Source organism: Cynara cardunculus (genome assembly GCF_001531365.2).
Source record: "Cynara cardunculus var. scolymus isolate 2C chromosome LG 10, CcrdV1, whole genome shotgun sequence".
NCBI classification, from domain to species: domain Eukaryota; kingdom Viridiplantae; phylum Streptophyta; class Magnoliopsida; order Asterales; family Asteraceae; genus Cynara; species Cynara cardunculus.
The window spans coordinates 15,266,914-15,284,522 of record NC_037537.1 but is presented as its reverse complement, the minus strand read 5'-3'; the positions used below and the strand labels follow the sequence as shown (position 1 = coordinate 15,284,522).

Below are 17,609 nucleotides of genomic sequence, written 5' to 3'. Positions count from 1 at the left end.
CAACACGGGTTTGTTGCCTTAGCCTTACGCAACATATAAACTCCTCTTAGGCAACATTTTTCATTTGTTGCCTAAGTGACATTTTGAGGTAGTGATTAAAACTCTTCATCCAAGGGAAAAGTTTTGAATTTTTTCCTATATTACCCATGATCTATCTTTAATTAAAATGTGAGCGTTCGACTTGGAGGGAATTGAGGTGGAAGTATTTTCTTTACTGAAACTACATAGATCCGTAAACTGATTCATCCGAAAACATCAATCTATTATACACCTTGATGTTATGCAGATGCATAGTAATTACAGCCTGAATTGTTAATTGAAATCATTTCATAAGTTCTTTACTAAAACGTTTGAACATTTTGCATAACACAGAATCTTCAAGAAGGAACAGAACTTGAAATTCATTTTGAAGAAAATGTGGCTACATGATCTGGGATGATCTTGTGTTCAAAACAGTTAAGTTCTTCAAGAATGAGCAAAACGCACATTCTCCAAAAGAGGAGGAGAACACTCGTTATCTGGTGTACTATTTATTTTGTGTTTGTTGGATGTAAATTTCAGATGTAAATATATATATTTTTTAATTTTAAAAATCAATGACATTTATTTTAAGAAAAAAATGTATAGAAATTTGTAGCCTTTTCTGGCTGAGTCCAATAATAAGCCTGTTGGACCGTGATCCAATGGATTAAATGGCATCCAATGATGAAATTAGGGTTGATTTCATGGACGCAGTAACATCTAGGCTATATATACTCGCTTTCGGTACTCTACATTTCACTTCCACATTGAATTCTTTGCTGCCGCCATGGATGAAGACATGAATCCTTATCATCCAACGAACGCTTCTCACTCATATCTCTCATTCACTGTAAGCGAATTTTATTCATGCTAATTTTTTTGCTGTGGATTTCGTTAGGATATATAATGATCTTCTTGGAATTACGTTCTTCCATTTTTCAATCAATTTTATTTGCTTTAATATAATTTTCTTTAGCACAAATGAAGCGAGATTTCTACATCTACTGGAAATAATTTTCTATCGTTAAGAAGTAAAAGGTTTTATTTTGATGTCAGTGATTAAAGAATACCAAAATCTAAATTACAAAAAGATCTCGTTAGACTTATGAATCAGACAATTTTTGTTGTTTGCATTTGATTTTCTCCCATTCTTTGAATAGATTTAAGATTGAATGTTTTATACCCGATCTAAGCACATGTCCTTTTCAAAATCAATGGCAGATTTCATTTCTGTATCGATTTGAATTTATTTTTTTAGATTCAAACACCAAAATGTTATATTGAAATTTTTGCTGCTTTAGTTATCTAAAATCTAAAAGAGAAAAGGAAATCTGGTTTAGATTTGCAAATACAAAAATCTATCAAAATTTGAATCTTCCACATGAGTTGTTCTTGTGAATCCATGCACATAGTTTCAAGTGTTTTTTATGTCTTTTTGTTCAAACTTGTTCAGACATGTAAATTTTTTGCTGCAGTTTAATACCTGTGGTGAGGTAAACAAGAATGGATTCTGTTACAACGTCAGTGTTCATAGCATTTCGCAAGGTTCTACATTTGACAATTCATGTTGCTTCTGCACCTCATATACTTCAAGATGTTGGCGCCATTCCGTGTCACAGTTGGAATAGGTCAGATCTTTTCAGAAGCTCTCTAAATAATGCTTAGGTCACATAGTTTGGTCTAACTGTAAGTTATGGTGGAAACAGGTAAAAATATGTTAGGAGGTCTGCCTTGAAGCATTGACCAGTAGTGTTAGAAAAAACCCATTTGTGTTGGTTTATATATTTGGAAGCAGTCTCTAGTGTTGTTGTGACTGAATTTTGGATAATGGGTCAAATCTGTGAGAACGAAGGGTTTGAAAAATATTTATATCTTTCTGGAGAAGGAATGGGAAATCCTTCTCATGTTCCATGAATCAAACTTGCATTTGCTTTGCACACCTCCACAGAGACCTGTATTTCACCCAGATTTTCGTCTTGCAGCATGTCTGAAAGATAACTCTTCTGATTTATCACATGCTCTGCAATATTAATATATCGTTAATATATCAACACCCAGTTTACACACATAGCTAGACCTATATGCACCATCATCTGATTTGTAGTTTATTTTAATGTAAACCAAACCAGCTTTATAACTGACCTTGGTTTGTTTAACCTGCAGTGGATGATATGCTTAAAAAGACCTATGAAGAGGGGTGTTCAGCAGTAAAGCAGACACATTTCCTGAACTGCTGTTTGAAGTGATGATCATGTACCTCATGCTCATTGATCTATCTACGCAGTCTCCACAGAATTGATGAAGGCAATCGTTAAACGTTTTCGTTTTCTGGAGGATCCCTACATCCTATCAAGACATTATGACTGTTTTTTAATTGAAAACTAGTTACAATCATATAAGTCTTAATGTCTTTGATATGATGTACGGATGCTACCAAAAACAAAAATGTTTAATGATTGTGTTCATCAGTTTTGTGTAGACTGTATGGTAGTTACACAATCAACGAGGGTAAGGTACTGTTTTTAACGACTGCCTCACTTTTTATGCTCGAGGGGTCAGATACAGCGATGTTGGACCTGTTTTTACTGTTAGAAGGTGCAGTTGCTCGACATGCCCTACTCAATGTGGTTCAATAGTTCTATAGGGCAGACCACAAACCCTCAAATTATGAATATGATGTTATTGATTCTACACTGATTTGAATCATGATGAGTATAACAACATTCTGAAGATGCTTCCCGATATCATCCCTCCTAATCAAATGGCTCTTGGCAGCAATTCTGATGAATGTCTTGGCATGGGGAGTTTAAGTGTGCTTCAGCATATAACGAGTGATAATATGGTTTATTGAGATCTTATTGGCGATCTTTTAGTTCAAGATTCTTCCCTATCTTCAGTTTTGAAGTGGATGCTGGAAAAAGTTGCTAATGCTCATCAAGAAAACATTAAACAGAGAGTGGCGGTCTTCAGTGCTTCTGTGAGCATGCTAAAGATTTAAATTCCGTGTCCTCTATACAGTTTATCTGTCCGAGTATCAGAGGTCAAGTTGCTTCTTTGGGAAAATTTGGTTCACAACACCACGTCAAGGGTCCATCTTTCATATAAGGTGACAAGGAGTCTCATGTATTTTCAGAATCATTGATGAATTGTGAGAGGTTTGGACTCACATCGGGTTTGTTCAAGAAATTATAGAACAACTCCTGGTCTGTTCAGGATATATATTATGCAAAGACCTCCTAATTAATTCATCCTTAACAACTGTAAATAAAAAAAAAAGATTAAGGAAGGGATAGAGGGTGTGAAAGCTACAAAGGGAGGTGCCATAATGAGCAAAAGAGAGAGCATAGTAGTTACACAATCAGTGAGGGTAAGTTACCATATTGTGTTTACAAGTTGCACAACAACAAAATTGGATTTTTAGGATGCCAAATTTTTTAATTGTTAATTCTAATTGACTGTTTTATATGTTGGACAGGTTTGTAGGGACAAACTACCGTGTGCTCTTTGTAAATATGTTGCGATAAGTTTATACCGAGTTTTTTTGACGTCTTCACAGTTGTTTTAGCTATTATATTTTTATGACATTATTTAAAAGATGTCAAAAATAAGCAGCAATGTTCATTTACAAAAGAGAAATGAACACAACCTATAAAAGTCTTAATTAATATTGGCATTGGTGTACGAAACATTTTTACACCAGAGAAATGAACACAACGAATAACCCTATTACAGGTCTGTTTGTGAGATCAAGAAGCAGACTTAGTTATGGACCTCTTATATACACTCTATTTTGCAAGGTTCTCTCATTGTCTTTCTCATTTATACTAATATTTCTAAACAAATTATCAATGGTCACCAATTCTACGTAACTCGCTTCCCGGCACCAACTGATCATTATGCTAATATTGGGACTAAGCCAAAGGTTCTATTGAATTATTTATTCATATTTGGTCTATGAACTATCTTTAATTAAGGTGTGAGTGCTCGAATTGTAGGGAAATGAGGTGGAAGGTTTTTGTCTAGGGGAAGTGGGGAACTACATATATTTCTAAATAAGCCAATTCATTGGAAAATATCGAATGATCTGTTAATGAATTTGCTATTATGCAAATACCCACTCGATGTTCAAAACAACGTTTATTACTGTCGTCCTCATCCCCGCCGGGGAATATAATCACATCCCCATCCCCAACGGGAAACGGGGATTTTTATTCCCGTTTATGTAAGTTATTTTTAATTAAATATGTGAGAGATCATGCATGTTTAAATCTCAAACATTTTCAATAAACCTAAAACCAAAATGAATTTAATTTAATACAAAAAGACTACAACATCGTATAAGAATTAAACATCAATTAACATCCAAAAAACAACAATTTTAGATTACAAACCTAGGTAGAAAATATGAAATTATGAATTACTGCTTTAGTTGAAATAAATAATATACATATATATGTATAAATATATATTATATATAATATATTAATTAATATATGTAACGCGTAAGGGCGGGGCGGGGCGGGGAGTACGCTACCTGTCCCCATTCTCATCCCCAGTTTGAGACAAACGGGGATCCCTGTCCCCATCCCTAATTTAGCGGGGAATCCCCATCCCCGACCGGGCAGGTGGCCCGGGTTCCCCGTTTCAATGCTTATTCGAACTGGAGTGAAATGAGGTGGAGGTTTTTTCTAGTGAAACTACATAAATTGCTAAATTAACCAATTCATGCGAAATTATTAAATCTATTAAATCAATTTGCTATCAAGCAAATACATAGTAATTACAACCTGAATTAGTAATTAAACTCATTTCATAAGTTCTTTACTCAAAACGTTCAAACAATTTTCCAAAAACAATGTCTTGCAGAACTTGAAATTGACATAGGGACATAATTCATTGTAATCTATGGCCTAAATATTCGACAGATGGCCAAACGAACATTGGCCAAAGGAACATTTTTTGCGATTCACTACGAATTTGTTCTCCAACAAAACATGTAGAATTGTGCCAAAATCATCTATATGTTTTGACCTAGACGAGCTATATATCAGGATATCTTCGAAAACACCATGATATATTTATGCAAGAAAGGCCGAAGAATGTCATCCATAACCACCTGAAAAGTCGTCGGAGCATTGGTGAGCCCAAACAACATAACCAAATATTCATAGTGCCACCGTGGGTGCAAAACACTGTCTTTTCGATACCATCGGGTTGCATGCGGATTTGATTGTATCCGGACTTCAGATCCAACTTAGAAAAAAAAAATTGTGCGCCTTTTAGTTCGTCGATGAATTCCTCCACCACCGGAATTGGGAATTTATCTTGAACAACGGCTTTGTTACGGGCTCGATAATTAACATACATACGCCAACATTGGTCACTTTTTCCAAACTAAAATAACGAGGCTCGAAAAAGTGCTTTTACTAGACCGAATCATCCCTAAAGCGAGGAGTTTCTGAACATGTTTTTCGATTTTCACCTTTTGAATATGACGATACCAATATAGGCGAGCAGAAATCGGAGAGTGAGGTGACACTAGGGAAATTCCATGCTCATGAGCACGGCATGGCCGCAGTTGAGTAGGATCGCGAAAGGATCCAAAAATCTTTCGAATAGAATTTGTAAATCGTGTTGTTGCAAAGGAGATAGCTCGACCTCACGAGCTAGTAAATTGGGGTTGGAGTACACTGAAGAGATAAGTACCTATTGCAATAAAGTGTAGACAAGAGATGAAAAATTTAATCTACTTCCTGATATAGCAAAACAGACATGTCATTACTTAATCGTTTGCACGACATTTTTATTGTTTGAGACATAAATAATTAGACGTCTATAAGCAAATGAAACACACGTATTTTTATTATGAACTTCCTGTAGTTTTACTATTACTAAAGAGTCCATTATTTACAATAAAACATTCTCTAAAGTAGGAGAGTTGGAATCACATGGAATGTCATTATCTTGTTCTACTTGTTGCTTTGTTAGACGGTTTTCAACTCAAGAGATTTATCAAACATTTAACACACATGCATTTATGTATATACATAAATATGGATACAAATATAGAAATAGAGTATCTAGTATATAAGCGGAAAATTGAAAAACTAATTTGGATATTAATTGTAAACCTAAAATGAATAAAAGTTTATATTAAATGATTGTTTTTTAGTGAATTAAGAAACTTTCTCCTAATAAATGACGTATTAACTACTCTTATAGGCATCTCTCCTTGAACTTTGAACTCCCATGTAACGGGCCGTTTTTACCTAAACACTTTCCGTTAAATTCAACAATATCGCGTACTTATCGGGTAATTAGATTTTATTCACTAAAATGCATCGTATGCAACAATTTATCTCGGTAAGTGCTAATCATGGTAAGAGTACTCGTCCTCACTTACCGGGTAAGATTCTCGATTCTTGTCTTCGCTCTTACCGGGTAAGATTTTTAGTCCTTGCCATATTCATCCGAAAAAATAAAGTGACTTGGTAAGCGCTTACCCGGGTAAGTGTTTGATAAACGGCACCTAACTTGCAAAAGGACAAGTTTCATCTATACCCTAAGGTGTTTCTTGGTTCACATAATGTAATATATCATGGGAATATGAAAGCATTGAATGAAACCTAATCACATTTGACCACGCTCATGGTTGGTAGAAAATGGAATGAAATTTTTCAAAAAATTAGAATTTATCAGTTTTGCTTTGCTAAATATAATTTCGAAATATATTGATAAAAGAATGATAAATGACTAAAGTACACCTTTATGACATTTTCATATTTTATAGCTTAACTTATAGATACTATATTTTGATAGAATTAAATAATAATATTAGTTTGTGGTGGAGCAACAACGACCATGATGATGTGGTGATGGGAGGTTGCAGTGGTAGCAATGGTGATGGTTGTGGTGGTGGCATGTTACCGTTCGAGGTGGAGACGCGGGTGGTAGTGGTATCATGAATATAAGGTGGTGATTATGGTGGTGGGACGGTGATGGTGGCGATACTGGCTGATGTGACGATAATTGTGGTGGTATTTGGCGGGGACGATGTTGGTGGCAGGGCGGTAGTTGTGTTTTTAGAGGCAATAGTGGTGATGATGGTGGTAGTGGTGGCGACAATGGTGATGGTAGTGATCGATGGTGGTGGAGACGAAAGAGGTAACGATTGTTGTGGTGGTGTTGGTGGTTGTGGCAGAGAAAATATGGTGGTCGTGGTGGCAGAAACAATGGCGGTGGGAAGTGGTGACAATTGTCGTACTGGGATGAAATGGATCCGATCAAGTATAAGGGAGAAACAATCTCTTTAAATGAATATGAGTTGTAATTTTTACCAACACCCAAGGAATTTAAATTCTGTCATATGTTGGAATAGAAATTTCATACTAAAATTCAAAAAGCGAACCAAATATTAATCCATATGTAACATGTCATTTCAATTCCATCGTATTCCATCGGCTACCTATGAGCCAACATAGACTACTATTATTTTGGGTTTAGTCTAAATATTAATTAATTTATTGATTAAGGTATGTGACACATATTCCTTCTCGCCTTCTGACAAATTAGTTTGATTTTCGCATGATCCTCCCTATGTATACATGGACGGACCTAGCTGGGTGGTTTAGGTGGCACGTGCGATCGTATTATTTCTCCGCCGAAGGAAAAAAAATTTAGGTTTATGAACGGTACAACCATATCGTTTTAGAATGTGCTATCATATTTTCCTGAAACCCAAATCGTGCAACTGAAACCCAAATAAAACAAAGCCCAAATGGCCAAATCAAAAGCCTGATATGCAAAGACCAATTAAAACTTAGCAACCAACCAACGAGATTACGAGAACAAACAGGAACAGACCCAAGTCGGCAAGCAAGTCCAGACCAGACAACAGTGAGTGAGTGACAATAATTGGCTCGAAGACTCGAACTATTCTCAACTCTCAAGTGGCGATTCTCGAACGATTCTCACTTGCTACATGGCTATTTGGTGACTCTGGTCTTTGTTTTCACTTTTCAGATCTAGCCATTTACGTAATCGAATTGGTGATGACTTTTTGAATTATGCTCTCATTTGTGCCATAGAAAAAGAATCACATAATAATGTTAAAAATGAAGATTTCATAGATCATTTCCAAAAGATGAAGACACGCCGAGACAAATTTAGGAGTTGTTTCTCAATTCTATAAAAACTATACTTTTTGTAATTATTTTGGGTATATATTGACCGTTTTCAAAAGATGAAGACGCGTCCGGTACAAGTTTAAGAGTTGTTTATCGTTCCTATAAAAACCATATTTTTTGTAATTATTTTTGGATCTATATTATATTATATTAATTATATGGTGCCACCGTTTGAAATTTTTTTTGGGTCCGTCTGTATATATATGTGTGTGTATGTTTGCGTGGTGATAAAACCGAGATGAAGGATGAAGAGGTCTAGTGAGTAAAGCAATTTAAAAAGTAATAGATCGAGTTTTAGGAACTTGTTCGAGGGTTCGATAATTGAGAAATTGTTTATTACAACGTGTATACTTAGAGAAACATCATTATTTCATATAGGATTTGAAGCTACCAAGTAGAGGGTAAATCTACAGTGAATTAGATGTGAATTATGTCCTAACGTTAATTTCAAATTCTGAAAGACTATTTTGGGAAAAATGTTTGAACGTTTTGGGTAAAGAACTTATGAATTGATTTTAATTACTAATTCAGGTTGTAATTACTATGCATTTTCATAATAGCAAATTGATTTAATAGATTCTATATTTTCCAATGAATTGGTTAATTTAGCAATCTATGTAGTTTTACTAGGAAAAAACTTCCACCTCATTTCACTCCGGTTCGAATACTCACACTTTCAATTAAAGATAGTTCAAGATATAAATAGAAATAAACAATTGAAGCCAACTTTTGGCATGGATAAAGGTTATAATAGTCCCAATTTATTAGCACAATGATCACTTGGAACCAGGAAGCAAGTTACGTAAAATTGACGAACAGTGGTATTTTATTTAGAAATAATAGTATAATTGAGAAAGACAATAAGAAGTCATTGCAAAACGAGCGTATACTAGAGGTCCAAAAATAAATCTGCTTCTTGATCTAGCAAAACAGACCCGCAATATGATTATTCATTGTGTTCATTTCTCCAGTGTGAATGTTTTGTATACAGATGTCAATGTTAAGACACTTATAAGTGGAGTACATTTCTCTTGTGTAAATGAACATAGCTACTTATTATTTGACATCTTTTAAATAATGTCATATAAAAATGTAATGGCTAAAACACTTGCCAAGACGTCCAAAAACTTGGTATAAACTTATTGCAACACATTTACAAAGAACACACGATAGTTTGGCCCTATAAACATATCTACTACATATAGAACAGTCTATTAGAACAATTAAATATTTTTGGCATCCTACAAACGAAATTCGTTGTTCTGCAACTAGTAAGTACAATATCGTACCTTACCCTCATTGATTGTGTAACCACTATGCTATTCCTTTAATTTTGCTTGATATGGCATCTCCCTTGGTAGCCTTCACACCCTCTATCCCCTCCTTTATCTTAATCACGTGTGATGCTAAATCATAAACGCAGACAACCTTTGATGTGAACTAAGTGGTAGAACACGTCGTCGGCACATCACATGGTCACCTCACACGTATTATCACATGTGATAAAGGTGTGTTCTCGCGTTCTCGTAAAATAGAGGTGTTCTCGTTTGAACCTCCACCCATATATATATATATATATATATATCCCGAACTGGATCCTGCACCAGGAAGCTGTTCTACAATTTTTGAACAAACCTCTAGTCTCTCAAGCATTTCATTAGTGATTCTTAAAATGCATGAGGCTCCTTGTCACCTTGAATGATAAATGGACCTTTGACGTGGTGTTCTGAACCAAATTTGCCCAAAGAGGCAACATGACCTCTGTTTCTCATCCCGGATAAACTGCATAGAGGACAAGAAGTTTAAACATAAGATTTTGTGTTTGAATCTAAATAAAATAATTTCAAAWAGATACAGAAATGAAATCTGCCAGTGGTTTTGAAAAGGAGATGTGATTAGATCGGATATATATCATTTTCAATCTAAATTGATTCAAAGAATGGAAGAAAACCAAATGCAAACAGCRAAGATTATCTTATTTATAAGCCTAAAATGAGATCTTTTTGTCATTTGGATTGCAGATCCARCAACAAAGATTTTGGTATTCTTTTGTCACTAACATCAAAATAAAACCTCTTGCTTCCTAAAAGATAGAAAATTATTTCCAATAGATGTAAAAATCTCGCTAAAATTTGTGGGAAAGAAAATAGTACAGCCTTGCGAAATGGTTCCTAATAGTACAAACAATTATGTGAGGTGCAAAAGCAACATGAAGTGTAAAGTGTAGAACCTTGTGAAATGCTATGAACATTGACGTTGTAACACATCCAGTCTTGATGACCTCACTAGAAACGTTGAACTGCAACAAAAAATGTACATGTCAGAACAAGTTTAAACAAAGTGTAACAACTATAACAAATCAAGGAATATCATACAATCGAATAAAGGAAAGAAATGAAATTGAACTTCGTCTAAGAGTCGAGTTGTCCATATTAGTTTGCGTCGTGATGGTCCCTACATAGTAGAAACTGTTACATAGTACTTTCCRAGTCTACATGTGCCTTAACTAGAAGTTCTTTAGACTATCCTAAGGTAACATTAAAGATGGTTGATAAAATGTACATTTCGCATTTGCTAGAAGAAGTTAGCTCAGTTTGGCTTCCAAAACCCGCCTCAAATTGTTCGATAACTTTGAACGAAGATTGTTTCCAGCAGCTACTAGAAAACTGAATGAGAGCTACGACCTATAAACAAACAAAATCCATTGCTATTTACTATTAGCAACAGATTAAGAACGGACTTTGGTTTTAGCTAAAGTATAGTAGCCTGATACGATGTTCATATAAAGACCAGCTGTTATTTAACATTTAGGGCATTGCCAAATATGGCATATAGTAGCTAAAGTGTTCTTTGGACCAATTGATTTTGTTCGAGAATTCATCTTATAGCAGTTCACAGAAGAAATTTTGGGCTAGTTTTCAAGCATCTATTTTATGATTGATCATCATTATCCTTGTCGATGCAAAAATCTTGCTAAAATTTGCACGCATACACCCTTTGTAAATCAAATCGATTGAAAAGATGGAAGAAAGTAATTTGCTGACGATCAGTATATATCCTAATGAAATCCAGAACAAAAGAAGCAGATTAAATAAAAATCGCTTACAGTAGATGAGGGATGTGAGCGAGAAGTGTCTGTCGGATGATAAGGGTCCACGATTTCATACATGGTGGCAGGGAAGAATTTGATTTGAACGTAGAATATATGTAGAAGACCAGAAGCCAGTTATATATAGCTTACATTTTGTCAGCCACCGTGAAATCAACCCTAATTTCGTGATTGGATACCATTTGATCCATTGGATCACGGTCCAACAGGCTTCTTATTGGACTAATCAAGAAGAGGCAACAAATTCCTATTTATTTATTTTATAAATAAATGTCATAGATTTTTTTTTATGTCTCTCTAATACTACATCCACACTCACAACAACACAAGTTACAAATGGTAATTACTAACGTTTAGATAGTTTTTTTTTTTTTGTCACGAGCATATGAACTAGAAGTGAATTATGTCACAAGGTTAATTTTAAGTTCTGCTCGTTCTTGAATACTGTTTTTCGGAGAAATGTTTGACTTCACGTATTAATTGCGGTTGTAATTACTATGTATTTGCATAATAGCAAAGTGATATATAATAGATTAGATGAATTGATTTGTTTTTTAAAATATACTCCAACTCATTTACCTCCAATTTGAACACTCTCATTTAAATTAAAGATAGATGATGGATTCATCCTCTTCGACAATATTGTTAGAAGCATACGAACTTTGAAGAGAATCATTCATCCTCTTCGACACAAAAAATATTTAAAATCAATTATTAGGCCTTTTCTGAGCAAAATAATATTTGAAAGTCATTATTAAGTTTGATAGAAATTTATTGAACAAACTTTTTTCCAGAGATTAATGTATGTCCTCCCTGAACCACACGATTACAATAAAAATCAACAGTGATGATCCAATAAACCGTCTCCTTCCTGTCTATACATCCTTTTTCATATGTGATGAAACGAGAGTCATCAACGTTCTCTTGCACAACAAGTAGGTTTTCTCCTAAGAACCAAACAATTAATTAGAAAAAAATCAACACCTATGATCCAACAAAACTTCTCCTTCTATCAATATATCCTCTTACATATATAGCAAAATTGAAATTTCTTACATATATCCAAAAGTGATTAAATGTATGTAAAAAACTTCTACTTCCTATCAATATATCCTCTTACATATATATCCAGTAAGTGATGGCGACACCTCTTACCACGGTTAGCGCTTATCGAGTAAGTTGTTACATACGATGCTGTTTTGGTAGATTAAAATCTTACCAGAAAGTAAACGATAGCGTTGAATTTTACCGTTAAGCGTTTACCTGGTAAGTAAGTGCTTAGATAAACGGCCCCTAAGAGTAATAAACACTGTTTTGAATTTGATATGAATTGTGTCCCAATATTAATTAAGACTTTCATAAGTTGTGTAAATGAACATAGCTGCTTATGATTTTACATCTTTTAAATAATGTCATGGATAAGTGAGATTTTATGCATTTTAATTAATGTCGAAATTACCAAACAATTATTATCAGTCGGATGCTATAAATGGCTAATTTAAGTTGAGATGGTAATTGTTTGTATCTAACCAATTAAGATGGGAAGAAAAAAAAAGAGAGATTTTTTTTGGTTTACATTCTCATCGTGGGCATTTGGCAGCAAGAAAGAAAGAAAAAAAAAAGATGAAAAAGCCAGCAGCCCATGAATGCAAAGAACCGGCAGTCTGTGAAGAAACATCATTCAACAGCTCAACAGCAGCTGCAGCCCAGATACAGCAGCCACGTCTTCCTGAAGCGGTTTTTCTGCGGTCGATTGAAACTGTCGATAGAGAGAAACGTGAGAAGGGGAAGGAGATGAGGAAAGAATTGGAGGCAGTTTTCTTCGAGCAGAAAACTGAAGTTGAAAAACCGATCGAGAGGCAGATTGGGAGGGGAAGAACTCGACCAAAACAGAGAAACAGATGGAGACTGAAACTATCAATCAAAACAGAACTGGTCGGTTAGAGAGAGAAAGGGGAACAACTGAGAAGAAAAAAACAGAGAGGTCAATCGATCGAGCAGACCAGAACCTGTCGATTGAGAGGAGAGGCAGCAGAAACTGGAATTCGAGAGAAGCAGTTTCGAGCAGGCCAGAAATCGAGACGAGGTTTAGAGGACTAATCGAGATTTTCAAAAGGATTGATCAGGGACAGAAATCGAAGGGGGCTTGAGTCAGAATAAACTGTCGATCGAAAGGAGCTTGATGAGGACTGGAATCGGGAAAAAACAGGAAGCCTATTTCCAGATATTGGGAAGCGATTTTGAAGACAAATTCCAGGGTTCTTCACCAATTCTTACATTTCAATCCTTTTGTAAGTTTTTAGTTCTAAGGATGAGCAACTAAATCCAGGGCGTCCCTAGGGGAGGGCGGGGTGGGCACCTGCCTAGGGCCCAAAAAGTTTAGGGGCCCAAATTTTTTTATATATATATTAGGTTTAAAAAATTAATAAGAAATGATTAAGAAGCCCAAGTTTTATAAAATAAAAAGGCCCAAGATTTACAAAATAAAGGGGCCCAATCCATATCTCTATCCATGGCATCAATCTTAATCCAGAATTCCAGATCCAGATCAATCGGCGACTAGTCTAGAGCAATAACCGAGAGCGAGAAGTCTGAGAACGAATGATTGAGAGGAGCGATAATCGAGAACAAGAGTCGAGAGCGAGACTAGAGCCGACTGTTCATCACCGAGCGATTCGATTCCAACAATCCAACGGTAACTCGGCAAACGGCTCAACGGGCGATTTCATAATGAAGTTTCCTATGCGTCGCTGATTTAAGGTTAAATTTCATTTCTATGTTTAATGTCTTACTAATAATTGTTAATTTGTCATGATTTTGGGTTCACTGTTTCTCAATTCTCACAATTCTGTTCTGAATTCAAGTTCAAGATTCAAGATTTATTTCAATTGTTCAAGTTCATCATCAGTCAAGTGGTGGGTTTAGGGCAGCAACAAAAAGGTATCTATTTTCTATTTATGTGTATAATTTCTATTTATGTTGTTCAAGTTCATCAATCATCATTATTTCTATTTGTTGTTCAATTTCTTGTATAAAATCTTATCCARCCACAATCCATCGCACATTTTGTATTCCATCTTTTTRGGTTTARGGCCATGTTAATATGTTAGTGTACTGATTTGATGTTAAAATGTTGTTGAATTTCGGTGTTTGATTGAACCGTTTGTAGTGTACTGTTTGGTTCTAGAGTAATTTTGGTTCACTACCAAACTCTTTTGAAAATAGGTTTAGTCCATTTGAATTTGGTGTCTTGTGGCTGTTTAAAACTTGGATCCCACATTCCCACTAAGTGCTTTAAAATCCTTAGAGGTCACACCCACGGGCCTTAGAATCTTCTCTTACCATATGTGGAGTTTGTTTTGTGTGAACCCTGTTTTTTGCCGAGATCTTTTCGGTATTGGGGAAAGAATCCACCTAATGTGTGCGAAAAACTGACTAGTTAGAATTTGGATCAAAGGTGTCGATTACCACTATTAAATAATCTCTTCAGAGTAGTCATTGTGCTACAGTTAAACTATAATGTAAATTAACTCATGAAATATGATATGTGGAAAACACTTGGTTATATTTTGTCTATATTTTCCGCAAACACCCTTATATGATTGACTTATTTGCTTACTAATTGCGTTTCAACCATTTTGAATGGCAGACTACAATTTATTGAAAAAAGAAGTTGACTTCTTCATTCTTCAGTATACCATAATCCAAAATCAGATTCAACCACTCAGCCACTCAGGTGCCTTTGTTCATCTTTATATTGACTTTGTTGAATTGTTGTGTGTGTTAAATATTGATCATGTTGCCTAAAAAGTATAAGTACTTATCTGGAAGTGAGAAAAGGAAAAAAAGGAAGTTAGTTGAACAATTGAAACAATCACAAAAAGGAGCCATGAATAAGTTTGTAAAAACCGTAGGTTCTTCTAATCAAGAGTTAGATGCCTCAAATGAACAAGATGTTGAACATCCAAATATGAGTGAAGATAATGAAAAGGATTGATGGTGTGAGTGAACATGAGGTCCCAATAATACTGAAAATTTATCCGTTGATGAACGATCAATTCCGTTTTTCGATATTTGTGATCCAAGAAATTGGGATAATCTTGATACTAAATCAAGAGACATCCTAGTTGAAAAAGGACCTAATAGAGAATTGGGTATCGTGTTTCCTTTAGATAACATGTCTAGACATTTTTCATATGCTTATTATGATAGAAAGTTAAGCAATGGTGAAACTAGTGATCGAAAATGGTTACTTTATTCAAAATATGAGGATAAAGTGTATTGTTTTTGTTGTAAGTTGTTCAAGTCTAAGAATTATAGAAATGCAATAGCTAATGAAGGATTTAGAGATTGGAAGCATCTTGGTGAGAGACTTAAATAACATGAGAATAGTATTGAACATATGAATAACATGTTATCTTGGAATGAACTAAGAGTAAGATTTAACACAAACCAAACAATCGATAAAGACTTGCAACAAGTGATTTTAAAAGAGAAAGAACATTGGAGGCAAGTTTTAGTAAGAATAATTGCTGTTGTGAAGTGTCTTGCTAAGTATTCTTTGCCTTTTAGAGGATCAAATGAGAAGTTGTATCAACGTAGCAATGGTAACTTTTTGGGGTTAATTGAAATGATTGGAGAATTTGATGTGATAATTCAAGATCATATTAGACGCATTCAAAATCATGAAGTTCATTATCATTATCTTGGCCCTAGAATTCAAAATGAGTTAATTTCTCTTTTGGCTCATAATGTTAAAAGTTCTATCATGAAAATTATTAGAGATGCTAAATATTTTTCTGTAATTCTTGATTGTACACCGGATGTGAGCCATCAAGAGTAAATGAGTTTAATCATACGATGCGTGAATATGTCCGGTGATAAAATAAAAGTAGAGGAGTATTTTATAGAGTTTTTAAAGGTTGATGATACATCTGGTTTAGGGTTATTCAATGAATTATTAGATGTACTTAAATCTCTCGATCTTAGTGTTGATGATGTGAGGGGTCAAGGTTATGATAATGGTTCTAACATGAAGGGAAAACACCAAGGGGTACAAAATCGATTACTTGAAGTTAATCCAAAAGHGTTATATATGYCATGTGCTTGTCATAGCCTTAATCTTACTCTTAGTGATATGGCTCATTCTTGTGTTAAAGCTGTTTCATTTTTTGGAATTGTTCAACGCATATACACATTATTTGCTAGTTCTACAAAAAGGTGGAAGGTGTTACTTGATAATGTGTCAAACTTAACTGTAAAATCTTTGTGCAACACACGTYRGGAAAGTAGAATAAAAAGTGTTAAGGCAATTAGATTTCAAGCTCCTCAAATAAGATCGACTTTGCTTGAATTATGCAAATCATGTGATGATGCCAAAACGAAAAGTGAAGCAGAAAGTTTGGTAAATGCAATTGAAAATTTTGAGTTTTTACTTGGTATGATTGTTTGGTATGATGTTTTATTTGCAATAAACATGGTTAGTAAAAGGTTGCAATTAAAATCTATGTGCATTAATGCTACCATGGAACAATTTGAAGGTGTAGTGAAGTATTTTGAAAAGAATAAGAATGAAGGGTTTGCATCAAGTATGGATACTGCTAAAACAATAGCATGTGAAATGAATATAGATCCTACATTTTTAATTAAGCGTCGAATTATTAGGAAAAAACAATTTGATGAAAATAACAGTGAAGAAGAAATGCAAGCATCGGAAGAGGAAGCTTTTAGAGTTAATTATTTTCTAACCATTGTGGACATGGCAATTTCTTCATTGAATAATAGATTTGAACAATTAAAGAAATTTGAAAGTATTTTTGGATTCCTATTCGATTATGATAAACTAAAGTCATTGGATGAAAATGAATTGATGAGATCTTGTGTTCATTTTAGTGATACTTTTTATCATAATACTGTGGCCGATGTGGATGTAAATGATCTTTATTCTGAGTTAAAGGTGTTGCAGGTGACTTTGCTAAACAAATGAATGACGCAGTTGAAATTCTTGAGTTTGTCAAAGTTGTAGATTGTTACCCTAATGTTTCGGTTGCTTATCGAATTATGTTGACAGTACCTGTGACCGTAGCATCTGCAGATAGAAGTTTTTCAAAATTGAAGTTATTGAAGACGTACTTGAGGTCATCAATGTCACAAGAAAGGTTGAATGGATTGGCAATATTGTGCATTGAAAAAGACATGCTTGATAATATTGATTTAGATGCTATTATTGATGATTTTGCATCTAAAAATGCTCGAAGAAGTTGTTTTGTATGAATTAGATGCTATTATTGATG

At 34.6% G+C, this 17,609-nt stretch overlaps 1 long non-coding RNA gene across 1 annotated transcript; it reads left to right on the top strand.

The window, feature by feature from the left end:
* The first annotated feature begins 789 nt into the window (after positions 1-789).
* LOC112519856 lies at positions 790-3,442 on the top strand. Its single transcript, XR_003069954.1, has 3 exons — positions 790-871; positions 1,497-1,649; positions 2,185-3,442. It is a non-coding gene; the product is annotated as an uncharacterized LOC112519856 (long non-coding RNA).
* The last annotated feature ends 14,167 nt before the right edge of the window (positions 3,443-17,609 follow it).